The sequence below is a fragment of the Panthera pardus genome, unplaced genomic scaffold (assembly GCF_024362965.1).
Source record: "Panthera pardus isolate Hobbes unplaced genomic scaffold, ASM2436296v1 HiC_scaffold_1, whole genome shotgun sequence".
Taxonomy (NCBI): Eukaryota; Metazoa; Chordata; class Mammalia; order Carnivora; family Felidae; genus Panthera; species Panthera pardus.
In genome coordinates this window covers 84,797,103-84,816,299 of record NW_026526654.1, presented here as the reverse complement: position 1 = coordinate 84,816,299, position 19,197 = coordinate 84,797,103, and the positions used below count along the sequence as shown (strand labels likewise).

Below are 19,197 nucleotides of genomic sequence, written 5' to 3'. Positions count from 1 at the left end.
TGTTAGGATGGGCCCTAATCCTATATGACTGGTGCCCTCACAAGAAGAGGATGAGACACCAGCGGGTGTGTGCCCAGGAGGGACACCAGTGAGGACACAGCCAGAGCGGCCATCGCCATCTATGAGCCAAGGAGACAGGCTTCAGGAGAAGCCAACCCTGCCTGCACCTTGACCTTGGACCCCCAGCCTCCTGACCTATGGGAAATAAATTTCCATGGTTTAAGCCCCCCAGCCAGTGGTACTTGGTTACGGCTGCTCCAGCAAACTAATACGGAGGCGAAATCACTTCCGGGCATGCTCCTAGCTAAGTATCAAACAGACGGAATTTTTTATGTTACTTATTTGGGGGGAGCGTATTAGGGAGCGTTTCAGATATGGCCTTGTTAGAAATAGATGGTACACTCCAAGGGTGTCACCGAAGAGTGTGAAGAAGGTGACTGACTGGTGTGGGCAAGGCTGAGGGAGCGGAGGAGGGATGGGGCGACCCGGGGACTGGCAGCAGTGGGGTGCCATTGGCACGCTTGACCTGAGGGCCAAGGGGATCGAAGGGTTGCTGGAGCCCCCGGCAGCTATAGCTGTAGAAAGGAGGCGGCTGGCCGCAGAGTGGCAGGGGTGGTGGAAAGGGAAAGATAAACACTCAGCCCTCTCTCTCCTCCTGCCCTCTTCACCTGTGCCAGTGCCTCCTGTTGCCCGACCTGCGTGATGGTGCAGCCCTGCAAGGTCAGGCTCCGGGCTATGGCACAGGGCAGAGAAGGGCAGAGAACACACGAGGGTGGGCACGGAGAACGTTAGCTCCTCTCTCAGAAGATCCACTCCTGCCACGTTCAGAATGGTACCCTCTCGCCCTGGGTTTCTTTGCTTTTCACTTCTCCTCTCACTTTTGGCCATTTTCTTAGTTGTAGTTTCTTCATTTTTACAAGTGGGAGCTGTAAATATTTTCCTCATGGGATTGTCGTGAACGAAACAACTTATCGACCTGTTGAAAGCCCCTGGCACGGAGGAGATCCTCTAGGAACCTCATTTGTTCTTGTTCGCCCCTAACTACTCCTTCCCCGCCTGTATCTTCCCCCTGCTCTTCTTCAAGCCTTCGTAGGTCCACACCAGACTCTCTTGGGGTGGCTTCGTCAGCAGGTCAGTGTGCTCTACAAAAATGGGACAGGAACAGGAAAGGAATAGGTAAGAAGGCAGTTTTGTGTATTGGCCAGAATAGAGATAAAATAAAGGTCCGTTAAAGAAATGGAAGAGGTTAAAGAGGAGGAGAAGGCTAATGTAGGGACACGAGAAAGTGCAGAAGATCGATCGCAAAAGAAGAAATAGGTGCTCTCTGGCTCCTTTTCCTTCCAAGGTCTGAAACCTCACTCCTATGGAGGAAGGGAGGGAAGGAGGGAGGGAATAAGGAGTGAGTGCATGGCTCGGTGGATGGGTAGATGGGTGGATGGATGGGTGGACAGATAGCTGGCTGGCTGGCTGGGTAAATGATTGGATGAATGGATGGATGGATGGATGGATGGTTGGTTGGATGGATGGGTAGATAGATGGAGGCTTGGGTTCCTGCATACCTGTACATAACTGCTCTGTTCCAATAACAACATTATGATTTGAGAGGCACAGAAAGAAGTGCTAAGGATCCTAAGCCAGGGTTGGGGAGGAAATTTTTACAGGAGCATATGGGTACTGTCTTGCCAGGTAATCTAGTTGTCAAGAGTGGATGGGAGGGTGAGAGAAAGGAGTGGTAGTATTAAAAATAGATACAAAAGTACAAGGTGAATTTTAGCTCTTGGTTTTATTTTTGGAATGAGAGCCATAAATAGTCACAATCTTACCCATTCTTCATCCTTCTGGGCTTTTCACAGGGAACTCTTATCTAAGCACAGAAGATGCATAGTCAGATCTGAGCCTCAAATACATTTTATACCAAGCATTAGGAAAACTTTTAAAAAGTGTTATTGACAGGCCAGCAAGAGTGCTTCTCACTCAAAGAAGGGGACACTTCCTGTCCCTGGAGGATGGGAGCCCCAAGAATGGGCATTTGTTGGTATCACCAAGAGAGTTCAGTGCATCTCAGTTCTCCATAAAAACATCAAAATGTGCCTACTGCTAATAGAACGTAAGCTAAGATCTCATTAGTTTTAACGTGTCTAAGGTAATGTCCTAACACAAGTTGTGTCTTCCTAAGAATCTGCCATTGTTAGTCTGTGTTATATTGTTCAGAGCAAACAAGTATAGTGAGTCCGTTTGGTGGAGGACGCTACCATGGGGACTCACAGATGCTTGGTGACATGAGCTGATGACTGAGGTCTCCTATCTGTCAAGAGGAAGACCAGACTCTGGACCAGAGACGTCCCACCACACAGGGGTTGTCCAGTGAAGCTATACTTGCTCTGTCTGTTCTGCTTGTTTCCACGTCTCAAGGGCAACCCTGGCTGTGCACCAATCCCACCCACTTTAAACTAAGTAGCTTGTCTTCTGCTAATAAGTGTGCATAACTGAAGGCGGTTTTCTGAGATTGAACTGGGCATGTCCTAGGCGTTTGAGTTAAAGAGGCAACCCACCCCTGCTTTCAGATAGCACCCGGAAGGAGTAGTGACTGTCGGGGCGGGGGTGAGAGAGATCGTGTGGGAGGTAGCAAGCGTGGCCTTGCTCAGCCACATTGCCCTTTGCCCCCTGCCTTCCACGCCTGTGAAAAATGGGATCAAGGGAGTGGGAGTCAGAGGAATGTCAGGACTTTGTTAAGATTTCTGCTACTGGAGGCTTTCTGCTAGTTTTCTCTCATTCCTCCACCTTTTAATAGAGAAGTTGAAGTTTCCCCACTACTTCAGGTTTCTACAAGATTATTGCTGGGTACAATACAGCTTGACTTACGTGGTTTTCATTGTACTTTTTGATATTTTCAATATTCCTTATCTTTCTCTAATTTGCAGAACGCTTAGATTTTCTCTAAAATTGTTTTTGCTTTCAATGCTAGTACTTTTCTTTCTTTTTTTTTTAAGTAGGCTTCACGTCCAGTGCAGAGACCAACACGGGGGCTTGAACTCAGGACACTGAGATCAAGACTGGAGCTAAGATCAAGAGTTGGACGCTTAACCGACTGCACCACCCAGGAGCCCCAGTTCCAGTACTTTTCAATTTTGTGTTTGCTTTTGATTTGCTAGTCTCCATACTGACTTCTGGCTTCATACATTTTTTTCATTTTAATTGCAATAATTTTACCTTTTCCATCCTTGTCTTTAATCTTTTATCCTTTCCACTTTTGCATTTTAATTTTTTACTTTTCTAGATTTTATTAAATCTTTTTTTTTAATGTTTTATTTGTTTTTGAGACAGAGAGGGACAGAGCACAAGTAGGGGAGGGGCAGAGAGAGAGAGGGAGACACAGAATCCGAAGCAGGCTCCAGGCTCCGAGCTGTTGGCACGTAGCCTGACGCGGGGCTCGAACCCACAGACCGCGAGATCATGACCTGGGCCCAAGTCGGACGCTTAACCGACTGAGCCACCCAGGCGCCCCTACTTTTCTAGATTTTAAATCTAAATCCTATTTACCCGATCACCATCTTATTATTTAAACGGTTTTGACTTTCAGTCTTGGATGTGGCTTAATGAATTCACTTAAAATAGTGAATTGATGTTTTAAAATACCATTATTTAATCTTAACTTACTAGATTTATTCTTATCTTAAACCACTACCTTCCCTTTTAGTCTTGCCTTTCTCTTGTATTTTAAATACTTTCATTTTCATTTTATTTTAGGGATCACACATAGTTTAGAATTTTATTTTGGGGATCACGAACAGACAAGAAACAAATGTATGTGACTTAGCTGGATATAAGGTGATAGGAGAGCAGATATAGCACAGGTACCTGGAGACAGCGCATCCTGCCTAGAAGACCCAGATGAAGACAAACCACACGGGAGAAAATATCTAGGATAAAAAATATATATATATATAGGAGCTAATAATGGTGCTAACTTTTGAGTGGGATTATAGTTTTTTTTTTTTTTTTCTTTTTGTTTGTCTCTAGTTTCAAAATCTTACAAACGTCAATCACGATGCGTTGGTAATCATGGGAGGAGAGTAAACACAAAAGCGAAAGACAACATAAGGAAAATACTATTCCAGCCAGACGAACACATCTGCCGGCTGTATGTGGCCCGCAGGCTCTAGCGTGTGACCTTGACTTATTTTCCTGACGGCAGGAAAGAAGCTTACGCTGCAAAGAGGGGAAGCTGGAGCCACCCTCCTGCCCTCCTACTTGGGCTCCGTGCCTCTCAAGGAGAGTTCTCCCCGAAGCTTTGGCTGTTGGGTCTTGATGTTCCATCCGCAAAATTTCTTGCCAGTAAAACATAAGGAGCACTTTGTACATTCTAAGTGCTCCTGTTTCTCCTGAGCCACTGAATACTTTTTATTTAACAGCTACCGGGAGTCATTTCGTTCTTTGGGTTGAATAGAATAGAATGGTTGCTATTCATGATTTCAGCATGATCTCTCAAGTGTCTAACTCACACGTTTGTTCTCTGATTTCCTCACTACTTTTTAATCCCGTGTTGCTGAATACATGCTGGGAGACACCTTAAGTCAGCTTTGAAATAACATAGGGTATACATAAAGTAATTGACTAAATGCGTGGGAACTGCCTCAGTTTACCTCCTCAGTCTCATTTCCGTAAAACTCTTTCCACACTGCTTGTCTACACACACACACACGCGCGCGCGCGCACACACGCACACACCCCATATGCATCAGTTTCCCGGAGATCTCCAGAATTAATGGAGATACTTACCTGAATTCACCATGCATCCTTCGTGCTTTGCATTTGGTCTCACCTCTGCCTGGAGTTGGCCCTTTGTTTATCTTACTGATTCCTACTCATTCTTTCGGACTTTGAATCTTCTGTTCGCGTAGCCTTCTTCAGTTTCCCTTTTCTGCCTTTCCACTTAGATGCTTCTCCCAGTGCTCATAGAACCCTCTAGAATAGTGTGTTGGCCTATTTGCTTCTCTTGATCTTCTCCCCTAAACTGGGAATTCTCTGGTGGCTGGGACTTAATCATTTTTTCAACACTTCCATTAAGTGCGAGGAAAATGTTCCAGACACGTGTCCACACTGAAATGAGTGACAAAACATAAAACTGAAACCAGAACATTTTAGGGGCATGGGCCTTTGTTTGGGTGGATTAATACATTCCATATAGATTTGATCTAGTCATTTAACCATGCATCAATGTCAACGAATGACGTCACCTTAAATCGCTTGGATCTCCCTGGAGAGCAAGGTTTCACTCTATTAATATCTGTCATGACAGATCACTTGGTTTGCTACACTGACCTTGCATTCAGTCGTGTAGAGATAGTTCAGGTTTTCAGATTCTGCGTGATTAAACCTCCGCACAAATAGTGTTTATGCATTTTCATCTTTTCATTTGTATTTTTATCTTTTCATTTGTATAGCACCCAATACATTTCCTTAGCATTCACCATACAACTCCGGATGTTTTCCCTCAAACCTGCTGTTTCTCTGGTCTACCTGTCTGTAAATACCTCCTCCCGCTCCTCCTGCAGAAGCTTGAAACCTGGAAAGAGTGTCTGACATTTTTAATCCCCTCCTCTTCCAGCCCATGGCCAAAGCCCACGGATCGTACCCTACGACACACCCCACATCTGCTCTTTCCTTTCCGTTCTCCTTGCTACTTTCTCGGTTTGGGCCTTCATTGCCTGTCACTCACTGGGAGAACTTAATGATTCGTCTCTCCTCCGCAATCCACTACACCTGGATGAGAGGAATCTTCACGAGGCCTGCCCGCTCTCCCTTGCACTCTTGTCCACAGCACTGGGCCCAACCTCCAGGCTTACACGTGTTCAATGGACAGGCTCTTCAGAGGCTCCTCACAGTCTATGTCTGAATTCCTTACAAGACACGAGTGACCCTACATAGCTACGTTCTGATCTCTTCTCCTAGCTTCTCTGCAACTCGCTCCAGCATTTCCCAGTTCTCTAGCCTGTCCTATGTCATGTCACACCCCGGGGTGTCCTTGCCCAGCTATCTCTGCTTGTCATAGTGACATCTGCCTTTCAAGGTTCAACTTGGTTGGAACCTCTTCCATGCTTCCACTTGGATGCATATATTTTCCCTCTCAATGATATTCTGGTGGAATTTATCTTATAATTTACTTCTCTCCTAGAACCTACTACATTTTTTTTCTTGACTTACATCTTTTTTTTTTCATTTGAAAACATGCCTGAGTTTCCCTTTCCAGGATGGGGGGATTCTCCCAGAGAGCAGGAAAAAACATTATAGAGTAAAACCTTGAATTGCGAGTAACTTGTTTTGCGAGTGTTCTGCAAGACGAGCAAACATTTCTAATAAATTTTAACTTGACAAAGGAGTGACGCTTTGCAATATGAGTAGTACGAGATGCCAAAGGTCAAGTGATTGCCACTGAGCCAATGGTTCTCTCTCTGTGGGTGATCGCCTCCCGTGCTCGGATGCTCGGTCTCAGGCGTCCGTATTTGGCAGAAATCAGTGATTTTTCAGAACGTTGGAAGGTGCCCACAATTAGTACTAGTGTATTTATTGTCCCTTCAAAGCACCTATGGACAGTCCTTAGCTTTTCCAGACAAGAGAAAGCTTAGGGATGCTTAGCTCCATTTCTAGGTCAAGCGCCTGCAGATATAGACCCTTTCCTCTGCTGCCTTATTGCCAGTTACATTATATACAGTGAATGACAAGAGTTTATGAATACTGTACCGCAGTCAACATCCAGGCGAGCATATACAACGGCCCCATGCAGAAAAAGATTCCAGGGAGCCAACAGATAGCAGTGATTCCGGCAGTGATAGTCAAAGTCGTCCTACACAATAACCCTCCTCTCTCTTGTCTCCCTCATACCAGCCATGAAGGTTTTCAAAGGTACGTGCAGGTTAATTTCTTTGTTCTTTATATTTTGTATTTTCCTTATTGTTTTGTATTATATTCCAGTATTGTAATCATTTTTACATGAATATTTTTGGGTTGTGGAACCAATCATCTGAGTTTCCATTATTTCTTATGGGGACATTTGCTTGGATAGACGAGTGCTTTGGATGACAAACATGTTTCCGGAATGAATTATCCTGGAAAACCAAAGTTTCACTGTCCTGGGCTTAGCATCCCCTGGAGCACCTTGCAAGCTGTGTCCCCTTTTCGAAGCGCTTACCAAATACAATTAGTCCTGCGTACGTAGCAAACTGAGCAAACCTGATGATCTCATATGGGTAGTGAGGGCCGGAGGATTGTCTCTCTCTCTCAAAAATAAATAAACATTAAAAAAATTTAAAAAATTAAAAAACACCTAAATCTGTTAAGATCTCTAAATTTTATAAGAAAAGCCATTGCATAAATAACCCACATAGAAATGGGTTTGGAATGGCTAACTAGCAAAACTTCCAGGCTCCGATGGTCAAGAGGAATGACTGATAATGAAGGCAGGTTCTTCAGGTAGCATTAATCTGGGAGTTATTTCCTTCCTGTCAAAGCCCGGGGGGGGGGGGGGGGGTTATATAACTCCACCTTACTGCAGCACAGAGATAAAAGGCGTCTTGGGCAATTGCAGCAGGTAATTTTGCAGACTATGCATGGCAAGAGTGTTGTACGTTTGTTTCAGGAGCAAATTAGGAACAGTAATAGCCCAAGCAATAAAATGAAGACTCTGGATTTTTAATAACTGAATTTGGAGCAATTGCCCTTCAATTTTTCTAACAGTATGAAGGCAAAGTACCCGTGGATTTAAAAGCAGCAGAGGTCCTGGACAGGGGCGAGCACACTGGAGGAAGGTCTCTGTGGGACCAGCACAGGGTCGTTGCCCTCAACATCAGGCTCCAAGATTTGTTTGAAAAAAAAAAAAAAAAAAAACTCTTATTGCAGGAAATAGGTGCACCCTATACCTTCTTTACTGCTTGCGTAAATATGCAGCATGAACTTCAGTTCACTTCGTAAGCTTTGGTGTCGTCGTTCCCACGTAACCCTTCCGCGTTGTTTGTAAAATACTGACTTCAAACAGATTTCCTTCAGGTAGTGGAGGAAAGGGATCTAATCAACCAACAAGTGCAGTCTGGAGAGGGAGAGGGTTGAAGATGAGGAATAATTAATGTTCTCTGAATACCGGCAATCGTACAACCCCATTTTTTATGTTCATGTTACACGAGGGAAATGGACAGGGTCTCCGAGACCGTAAGTTACCTTCGTCAGTACACAGTGGATGCGGAGTGGAAACCCTCTGTGGTTTCACTCAAGAGCTCATGCCCTTTGTATCCGTTCACCAGCCTCCTGAAGTTTGGGGTCCAGGGTAAGCAGACAAATGAATGACGTCTACTTATGGCCTGTGCTTATGTTCCTGTAACCCACTCCACAGCCGGATCACTTCAGATCCGGGTATGCTTCCTCCCCTCTCCCCCCAGCAAGGTCAGGACTGTGTGTCTGTTGGATGAGGGTCAGGGGAAGCCGACAAGTGTCACGTGGGCCCGGGGCGGTGTGGAAGCAGGCAGCATACGCAGGCCCTCGTGCTTGCCAGGCCAGCAGTCACGGGTTCACCTTCGTTCTTCCTGACGCTGTTGTCATCGGCTTCCTGGCCTTCGTGGGGGACAGAAGCCTGGGGAAATTTCTGAGCCTGATGCCTCTCAGAGCTCTCTGTTAGTGCTATTTGGATTGCTTGCATATTAGTTTTTCCTATGATATCATGAAAATCCATTCAACAAAGATTAGCTATATGCCTGCATGTGTTTGGGTCTGGGGATTCGAGAAGAGGAAGGGAGAGTGTCTGCCCTCTAGGAATTCACTGGCTGGTGCGGGACTGAGACAGGGTAGGACAGGCGTGTGAAGAAGTGCAAGGGGAGTGCTTGGCGGGTGTGAGTACCCGCACGAAGGCTCCCGAGAGGGGGGGGCGTTTGAACTGCGTTGTGCAAAGTGAGCTTCCCAGGGGAAGAAAGGCAGGAAAGGTCTTCAGACAGAAAATGTCCAGGCACACAGGAAGAATGCTAGGGATGCTTTGGGGAAACTAGTTGGAGCTGGTAATTAGTAAGGGTTTTATTTGACTTCCCCTGGAGATGGTAGGCGCCTCTGAAGGGTTCTGAGCAGAGGAGAGACACAATTCGATCTGTATTTGAAAAATCACCCACGAGATAATGCAAAGACAGACCGAAGGGAAATGAAGCCATGGGAAACGTGTTAGAAAAACTACCCCAGCGCAGAAGGGGACCGCAGTGACCTCAAGTTGAGTGGTGGCAATGGGGAAAGAGTAGGGGGACAGACTTGAGAGAATTCCCTGCCGTGGTGTCAGAAGGGCATGTACATAGCGTTCCGCTGTCTCGCTGAGTGACTTTCAGGGCTGCCCTGGCCCACTGGAAAAGCAGCTTTCCGTGAAAATATCACATCAGTAACTCTGGTAAATAACATACTTTCTTGGGGCGCCCGGGTGGCTCAGTCGCTTGAGCATCCGACTTCGGCTCAGGTCATGATCTCACGGTTCGTGAGTTCGAGCCCTGCATCGGGCTCCCTGCTGTCAGCACAGAGCCCGCTTCGGATCCTCTGTCCCCCTCTCTCCCTGTTCCCCCCACTTGCTCTCGCTCTCTCTTTCTCAAAAATAAATAAACATTAAAAATAAAACCATACTCTCTGTGTCTTATCTGTAAAGTGGGCGTCACACCGTGTATTCAACAGACACCTCGAATATTAACTATACCAAGGCCGCCGTATGGCAAGTAGTGAATTCACAATTCATGTTATATTCACCTTCTCGTATTTTTCCTCTCTTAAAAATAAGGTTAATATCAATAGACTGCCCTGCTCTCATGAGATAACTGGCCTCACAAGATAAACATAGATGCTCTCCTCCAAAAGAAAGCTAGACTAAGCGCAGCATGTTTATAAAGATTTATGTACGGAGCTAAATTAATTCCTGAGAACTGAGGATTTGTAGTCATCGTTCTACCTCATTCTGAGAACACATACAAATGGGCATGTCAAAAATGATGACAATTATTATGCCTTTGTAATTCGATTTCTTACATATTCTAATTATATTCTTTTAATTAGTAACCACTCTCGTTCTGGAGCTTCCCCAAAGTGAGATTGAACTCAGTTCCTAATGCAAAAACAGTTTGTAATTTTTATGTCACAGGACACGTTATTAAGTGAAAAGAATGACAATTGTGTTTTTCACTGAAGACTTAGTAATGGTGAGAGAGAACTTCAGCTAATCACCGAGCATGTATCTAATTTATAAAGCGTCTAATTTGTAAAAGTCACAGTGTCATCACTATCCGAATCGTCCGATTAAAGTAAAAGATGATGCGAACACTACATTTGAACTTTGGGCATTTACCCAAGAGCTTGGCCAGGCAGGAGTAAAGAGGAACAAAGATGACACATTTCAAGAGGTTTAAAAAAATATCGTCTGGAAGATCTCATTAAGAATATGCTTGAGATCTTGTTCAGTTGTCATCACCCTGGACAGCACGCGTTCAGCCGGCTGGTGGGTCCAGAACCGGCCGCACCGCACGCTTGATGAACGTCATTTCACAAAACATGAATGATGGCTCGCTAGCCTTGCCTCACCAGAATTTTCCTTGGCCGGATGCCACACCACCAACCTCCCTGGCTCCAAAATTTGATTTTACCCGCTCAGCATGATCCCAGTTCATGGGGATAAGGACATTCTATGTCAGACTGGCCAGGTATTTACAGAAAACAAAAGGGAAGTGATGCAGCTTGAGTAGTCAGACATACCTTGTCTCCACGAGCCCATTTTAAAGGCTCTGCTTGTCTCTTCTTATGTGCTAGAACAAGCCAGACATTTCTGCTCTTGGAGGTACATGCAGAGGTATTTAAAGTGTCTTATGTCTGTGAATTGCCTCCAGAGGTTGACTGAAAAAAAAGTCATGTGCACAGAGAAAAGAGAGAGAGAGAGAGAGAGAGAGAGAGAGAGAGACTGACGAAGAATGAAGAAGCAAATGTGGTGCTGTGTAGACATTTGGTGAATCTGGGTAAAAGGTCCATTGTGCCATTTTTTTCAGTTTTTCTTTACATTTGAAAAATGTTCACTATAAAAAATTGGAGCACCCCCCACATCAAAAAAAAAAAGTATATGCGATAAACTTTTTAAGATTTAGCAATAGTTGAAGGGCAATAGCATTTGTCTGTGAATGCATTGAAGGCCCATAAATAAAACAAAGGTGGCTTCTCCAAACATTTTTATTTCCTCTTTATTATGTTCACCTCATTACGGACCAGCATTGTAACAGCATCCTTGACCGTTAACTATGGTTCCCTTGTTTTAGTGATTAACAGACTTTATTTTTTAGTATAGTTTTAGATTTACAGCATAGCTGAGCAGATAGTACATAGTATATACTCACCCCACCCCACCCCTCCACCCCTCACACAGTTTGTCTTATTATGAACACCTCACACAGTTTCTCCTGTTATTAACATCTTGTGCAATTATAATTAATGGACTAATATTAACACATTTTTTATTAACTAAAGTCCATAGTTCACCTGAAGTTTCACTTCTGGGTTTTGCATTCTGTGGATTTTGACAAATACATAATGACAGGTACTTACCGTTATGTATCGTACAGAATAGTTTCCTTGCCCTAAAAATGCTCTGTGCTCTGCCGACTCACCCCTCCCTCCCCCAGCCCCTGGCAACCACTGATCTTTTTAGTTTTCATAGTTTTGCCTTTTCCAGAATCTCCTCGTTGGAATCGTACAGAACGTAGCCTTTTTAGATACGTTTCTTTCGCTTAGTAATATACATGTAAGGTTCCCCATGTCTTTTCATGGCCCAATTACTCATTCTTTTTATCACCGAATCACATCCTCCTGTCTGGATGACCGCTTTGTTCATCCACTCACCTACTGAAGGACTTGGTTGCTTCCAGTGTTTGGTGATGATGAAGACCGATGCGGGCCTCGAACTCACGAACTATGAGGTCATGACCTGAGCCGGAATCAGGAGTGAGACGCTTAACTGAATGAGCCACCCAGGTGCCCTTTGCTCATTTCTATTTATTTATTTATTTGTTTATTTATTTATAATATAGCTTATTGTCAAATTGGCTTCCATACAACACCCTGGGCTCACCCTTGCTCATTTTTAAACTGGGTTGTTTGTTTTCTTGAGATTTGAATGACTTTTTTTTTTTTTTTAAAGTGGGTCAACTCATGAATAGGGGGTGGGTCCAATCATGTGTTCACTTATTCCACAACCATGGCAGAAACTGCATTTCCCTTCTCCTTTACTAAAGGAATCCTGACATCGTTGCAGACAAGGTCCCTGGCCTGAAATATTTAGTCTTTCAGACTCCTTTGAGAGGTGGTCAGTGCGACACAGGTCTGGCCCACAAGAAACAAAAACAAACAGAAAGTGCTGGTTGGGGCTTCCCAGAAGGACTGTTAGAAAGGAAGACTCAGTTGGCATGCACCACTTTGATCTTTTGTCCTTACCTGTACCCCTACCATTTCCCAGAACGTGATACAGTGCCCAGAAAGGGAGAGATCATCTTGTGAGGAGGAAGACAAAGTCACTTGACGAGTAGAGCCAATGGATAGACGGAATCTGAGGTATAATGACACCATGGAGGTGTTGCAGAAGCCAGGACCGTCCCTAGACGTCCTGGTTTGTGATGAGAAGCACCCCCATTTGGTAAGCATTTTAGTCAAGTTTCTGTTACAGGCAACCAATGCATTCCCCGATATGGCGACATTTTTCAAGCACCGTTCAGGGTGACACGCTGTCTCCCTGACAAGACTATTCTAAGCAATGTTGATTTAAAGTCCTGGTTCGCAGAAGTACTACATTTGAAAAAATTTCTGTATGTTATGGGCACGATGCCAAGGATGGAGTTATATTTCCAATGTGTTCAGCACTGTGCTGGGCATCATGGGGAGAGGAAACGAGAGAATGAAATAATGAGGTTACCCTCATGGAACTTACCATCTGATTAGAGATAAGAGCGACCTACATGAAATAATCCTGAGCGCATCAGGACGGTAAGATGAAGGGCTCATAGTGGTTATAAACTAAGTATAGCAGCAGCTCCCATAAGGTGAGGTCACTGAAGAAGAGAGGAAAGGGGAATGCGATTGTCAACTCTGAAAACACACTTTGGGTATCCTATAGCTTCATATTTTTGAGTATTAAATCAATGACCTAAATATGGACAGGAAAGCTAGTGCCTGGGTAAGTGAAGACAAAATGAAGAAAAGTCATTTTAATTTGTATACCAATTCAGCTTTGAATTCAGAGGAAATTTATCACACTAGTACCAATATTTCAAATACAGAGGACTGTAAATAATTCACTAAAATTCTATTTACCTTATTAATTGCCAGTATATTTCATGTTGACACGAAATGGAAACTGAGTGTATGTTATCTCAAAATAGAGCTTTCCCAACCCTTCCTTTGGTAGGTTAATGGATTTCACCCGAAGAGGGGCCCATGCTGTTTCTTACGCGTTTCTGGTGGTGCAAATTTTGCTAATACTGTTAGCAACTGCTATTCATTTTTCCTAGCTTGCGGTTGCCGTTAAGGTGGATAGTTATCACACGTCTGTACAGACAAGAGCAAGGCAATCTGAATTAGTTTTTCTTGGGACCCTTTCCTGGGATTTGAAATTTTTTTTCTCAAGTTTTTCAATTTCAGTGATAGAAGAATAAAGGCTTGCAACTAAAATACAGATGACTTCTCTATCTAAAGTTTTTAAACCCCTTTTCTTCAGGACTTGGGGGCACGAGGACATACTTGGCTTTTCTTTTTTCTTCTCTTCCTTTCCTCTTCCATTCTTGAGTTTACGCCTGAGTCATCAAGTCAAGTCATCAAGTTTACGCCTGGCTGTGCTTCATTGCCACGGGGCTTAGTTTCAGGGTTATCAGATCTTTAATGGGCACTGTGGATTGTCTCACATCTGGGCTGGAGGGCGACTGGAGATAGGGTGAATCAAAAGGGAAGAATCTGTAGAAGGATAGGAGAATAGGCAGAATGTTAACGGATTGGAGAAGGGCATGGAACCAATAGATGACAAGAGCTATAATCCTCTCAAGGTTGCCTGAACTTAACCCTGTAGGACGTCTGACTACCTACAGGTAGATGGGACTTGTTCGCAGGGGCCCTCAAAACCCGGGTAAGGTTAGGGTACGGGTGGAAACTCAAAGGGACTGCAGTGGGTCCATCGGTAGCAGAGGCGATGGAAGGGCCCCTGATGATAAACTCAGCCGAAAGTAACCCCACCTCTCCACCCCGGGGCCGACTCCGGCCAAATCCTCATCCGGAGCCGCGGGCGGAGGACTGATCGTGAGAGCCACCTCCTCCGCAATCCCCCGCCCCTCGGCGCCGACGCTCCGCGCTCCTTCCATTTCCCCATTGGCTGAGGCGCTCGCCAATCCTGGTGAAGCGGCTCGGCGAGAGGCCTCCGGTTGGTGGAGCCGGCGCTGAGCCCCCCTCTTGCTCCGGCCGGGCCCCCGGCCGAGAGGGGGCGTGGCCGCGGCCGTGGCCGGGCCGGAGGCGGCGTCGCTGGCGCCGCTGCGTGCGGTGTGGTGCGGGGCGGGGGCGCCGGGCGGCCGCGGCGCGGCGGGACCATGGAGCTCGGAGCGCAGCCCCGGCGCCGGCGGCGGAGCCGCGGACCGGTGAGTGCGGGCTGCGGCCGGCCGGACTCCCCGGTCCTGGCCCCTTCGCTGCGCGGCTCCGGGCCGAGGGGCTGCCCCGGGGGAGGGGCGGGCGCGGGCCGGGTCCCCGCAGCCCCGTGGCCAAGTGAAGTTGCTGCATCGCGCCGGGCGCTCTCGGGCGGCCGGCGGGGCCCACTGCGGGCCGCGGCGCCGCCCCGCGCCTTGCCCTGCAGCCCAGCCGCATCCTCCGCGCCGGCTCCCGTGCCGGCCCGGGCTTCCCGCCGTCGCGGCGCGGCCCGGCGGCCGCTCTCCCCCGCGCGGTTCCTCGGCCCTCGGCCCCGGCGCTGCTCGGTGCGCGCTTCCCGGGCTGCGGGGCAGGCGCCCGCCATCCCGGCCGCAGGTGGCGCCCGGGCCTCCGCTCGCGCCCCACGCACGATGCTCGGGGCTGCCCGGCGTCCGGGACCTTCACATCCCGTGGCTCTGCGCGCCCTGCCGGCATGTGGCCCGGTCCCCGCGTGCCTGCCGCCCCGGGTCGGGCCCTCCCTCCACCCCCGGCTTCGCCCTCCCCGCGCCGCTGCGCCGGGTGCCCCCTCCCCCGGGTCTGCAGGCCCGCGGGGCTCCCGGCCTCCGCAGCCAGGCTCGGCTCCCCGAGCGCAGGGCAGGGGGGTCGGGCAGCCGGCGAGGGGGCGCGCTGCAGGGCAAGGGGAGAGGGCTGAGCGCCCGGGAGCCGCTTCGCGGGCATGGATCGTCCCCGGGAGACTTTGCCTGCGCGGCGGGCGGGGGCCGCGGCGCCTGGCTCTCGCCCTCCTCCGCGCCCGAGCTCCAGCGCGTGGAAAACCTTCCCCTCTCCGGCCGTGGTACTTACGGGCAATGGCGATTTCTTCTTGCTTCAGCCTCCCTGCAAGGGATAGTTCCGTGGCGGAGAGCAGAGTTCTTAATTATTAAGAAGCTAAGCGATGGGCTTAGGGATGAATGGGAGCATCTCATTTTTCTTAGCCGCCGTCGGGCGTATTAGGAATTCTTTCTCATTTGGGGGTCAGTTGAAATCGTACTTAACTACGAGCAGTAATTTCTCAGTGTTTAAAAGACCGAACATTCAAAGGTCAGTTTTTGCTTTGTGCTTGCTTCTCCAAATCAAATGCATACGGGGGCACGAAATTTTAAGATTCAGAATCCACATTTTTGGTTTTTCTTGAGGGGAGGGGCTAGCCCCATTTAAACATCGGTTTGTCGAAAACTTAAAATGCCTGCGTCTCTATCAAAACTAAGTTCAAAGTGTTATAATGGACTTCTTTTTCTGTCGCCTCTAGGGCAAATTCTGTTGAACCTTGGTTGCTTCTTTTTTGTGCATGCTTTCCTCAACTTTCCTTTTCTAGCTGTGAAACAACGCAGTGATTCTTTAAAGCTAGCTCTTTTATCTACTAGAGAGGTTAAACAAAGGAAAGCTGGGTTTGACCTTTCCCATAGGCAGTTCTTATTGTGTATCTGGTCTCCTTTCTAATAGCCTCCACCTAGTGCTCATTTTTCTTCATTTTTGAAGATCTTAATTTATATTCACAAAAGTTGTGTCCTTTGGGATGTTTAAAACTCACTAGGTTGGGAAGTTTGCGTGACTTCATCATACATTTGCAGTTCGACCTGTATTCACTGTTGTCTTAAAACCGTGAAAAGAAGCTTGTTCTGGAACTGTCTACGTAAAAATTGTTCCTGCATTTCCAGTTGCTGACGTGAAGTTGCTCTATAACAGCGTTTTATCTGTTTCCTTGAAACTTATGACCTAATAGCCAATGGTGTACTACTCTGTTTTTAAAAAATTCTGGAAAAAAAAAAGAAAAGGTGAAACTGCACTTTACTAAGTGGTGGTGTCGGCATCGTAGCCCCCTGTGTGTTCTCAGCGTGTCTTTGTATACCGACTTTACCCTTCCCAGAGTAACCTGCATGTGGGAAGCCACTTCTTGCTTATTGGAGTGGTTCCATTAAAACAGTTGCCTGTTTATCAGTATTAAAAGAATTCCCTGTCAGGGTGCCTGGGTGGCTCAGTCGGTTAGGCAACCGACTTCTGCTCAGGTCATGATCTCACGGTTCGTGGGCTCGAGCCCCACGTCGGGCTCTGTCCTGACAGCTCAGAGCCTGGAGTGGAGCCCGCTTCGGATTCTGTGTCTCTTCCTCTCTCTCCCCCTCCCCTGCTCATGCTCTGGGTCTCTCTGTCTCTCGATAAGAAATCAACGTTAAAAAAATTAAAAAAAAAAAAAAAAAGAATTGTCTGTCCTAGGAGGCCAGTACTACTGGTTTCATTTAGAGTTCTCAGAACTTTTCTTTGAGAAATAATCGCCGGGTATATTTCCCACTTCTACGCTGTTATCATTCCTTATATCTTCTTGGGCCTGCCCCCCACCTTGTCGTACAGACTGTTGATGCTCACCTCAGTCCTTTTTGCTCAGAAGCCTGCTTTCCTCTGCAAGGTCAGGTTTTCTTGGGACCTGCCCTGGGGCATTTGGAGCCCAATGCTCAGGGCTGGGTCTTCACCCATGGTGCCTTTTACGCTGGTAATACAGGAATAGTGTATGCCATTCACATGTAAATAAGGCATTATTATAAAATAAATGGAGTGTCACTACGGAGAGGAGATATGTGGAGTAACAAGTCTCGGTCCCCTTTTCCTCTTCTTCTTGGGTGCCCTTGCCCTGTGTCTTTCTCCAGAGGTAACCAAACCTGATCCTATGGGGTGTGGCCTTCCAGAACTTTTTCGATAACTTTTTTTTTCTTCAGAAGCCAGTGAGTGGATGCCCGCTAGGCGCCCGGCGCTGTTTTCATACCGGGAGTGCAGAAATAAGACAGAAAAGCTCTCAAGATGTTGTTAGTCCGCCGAGACAAACGATTTCAGTGCGGTGTGATCAGTGCCGTGATGGGAGTTAGTAAGCAGAGAGGGATGCGGAGCACCACATGAATGGCCTAGTCCATTCGTTTGCTTGCTTTATTCATTCGCTGTACTTGAGCTTATTCCACGTGCTGGGGATACAAAGGCAAAAGGTAGATGCCTCTTTTAGCGTCTGGTCATCGGGTTCTCGGACAGTTTTACAAAAAAATTTTTTTTTAATGTTTGCTTATTTTTGAGAGCGAGAGAGACAGAACATGAGCAGGGGCAGAGAGAGAGAGAGAGAGAGAGTGGGAGACACAGAATCCGAAGCAGGCTCCAGGCTCTGAGCGGTCGGCACAGAGCCCGATGCGGGGCTCGAACCCACGAGCTGTGAGATCATGACCTGAGCCGAAGTCAGTTGCTTAACCGACTGAGCCACCCAGGTGCCCCATCGGACAGTTTTAACCGATGGGGCACACATTTAGTTAAGCAGTGTGGTATATGGTAAGTGCTCTGAAAGGGCTCAGCTGCTGGAGCTTAGAGGGTGACTGGGAACCGAAGCTTAGGGACTATTCAGAGAGATGAGAAAAGCCTCCGGGAGAAATACAAGGGAAGGAATTGGTCGGAGTCTGGGTCAAGGAGAGGCTTGGTAAAGGCTGTCAGGGACATGGTATATTGGAGCACCTGACAAAATTTAGTCTGGTGGCGTGACAAGGTGTGGATGGGCTCAGGGAAGCGGCAAGAAATGGGGCAGGAGAAGCGACCCGGGGCTGTGCGGCATAGGGCCTTGCGATTCGTGTCGTAAGGGGTTTGGACTCTTCTGTGGACGAAAGGAAACAGTTGCGGAATTCTGAAGCAGAAGGGCATGATCAGATTTGCCCTTTGCAGAATGGATGGAAGGGAGCAAGGGTGGAAGGAGGGAAGGTCGAGGAGGTAGAATTCCTGGGGCTTGGTTGTCGGTTGGTGGGGGTACATGTGGGGGAGTTAGGAGAGGCGGGAGTTCTGGGCAGTGCTGAGTCCTGGGTGGCCAGCCGGGTGGATGATGGTGCCTTTCTCAACGGAGCAGCGGCCGTTTGGAAGAAACGATGCCCGGTGCACTTGCCTTCGTGAAGTTTCAGGTGGCCGCGGGACACGGTGGTCAGTCGACTGCGTTAGGGATCCGGCTGTTGGGGGATGTCTGGACTTGAGACAGACATCTGAGAGTCCTTAGACCACAGTTCCCAGACTGTGGGCTGATGTGATGCAGTGAACTCACAGGGAGACTGCAGGATATTGAATTGTGGAAGGAAACTCAGCAGTCCATGACATCTGTCCTGCCCTGTGGGGAATACTCGCTCAGAGGAATCTACGCTTTCCACCGTCAGTTGCATTACTCTCTTTTCGTTGATAACGTTTGTAAGGCTGGGCGTTCAGTGGTTGGCTTCCCTGTGAGATTCAGTGTGTAGTAGGACATGCACGAGGTGGTATCCAGTCCAGCTCCAAGGTTTGAGAAATTGTGAGGTGCCCAACAGGTGCACGCGTACCATAAGTAAATACTGGTGGTTTATTCAGACATAAAGATACTGATTTTTTTTTTTTTTTCTCAATTGAAATGTGCTTTTTAAAAATAGGTAGTAAGTTGTTAGGGCATGAATACTTAAGTTATTTGAACTTGTCCAACAATGCAGCAGTCAGGCGTTTCTTTTGGCCCGAGACGCTAAGGGT

The 19,197-nt window shown here is 47.3% G+C and overlaps 1 protein-coding gene and 1 long non-coding RNA gene across 5 annotated transcripts in view; one reads left to right on the top strand and one right to left on the bottom strand.

Annotated features, from left to right (window-relative positions):
- Positions 1-12,882: 12,882 nt before the first annotated feature.
- On the bottom strand, positions 12,883-15,792 carry LOC128776463 (uncharacterized). Of its 2 annotated transcripts, none has more exons than XR_008421493.1 (3): positions 15,502-15,792; positions 13,777-13,986; positions 12,883-13,088 (listed from the first exon to the last, which is right to left on the bottom strand). It is a non-coding gene; the product is annotated as an uncharacterized LOC128776463 (long non-coding RNA). The 2 variants fall into 2 exon arrangements; XR_008421494.1 differs by having other exon boundaries at positions 13,777-13,955.
- WASF3 (WASP family member 3) overlaps positions 14,513-19,197 on the top strand; it is a 134,707-nt gene continuing 130,022 nt past the window's right edge. For 2 of the 3 annotated variants that reach the window (XM_019447914.2, XM_019447910.2), the window contains exon 1: positions 14,514-14,657. The gene's annotated coding sequence lies outside the window, so the exon portion shown is untranslated. Of the gene's footprint in view, positions 14,658-19,197 lie in introns of all 3 variants that reach the window. The other variant, XM_019447919.2, reaches the window with a different exon arrangement.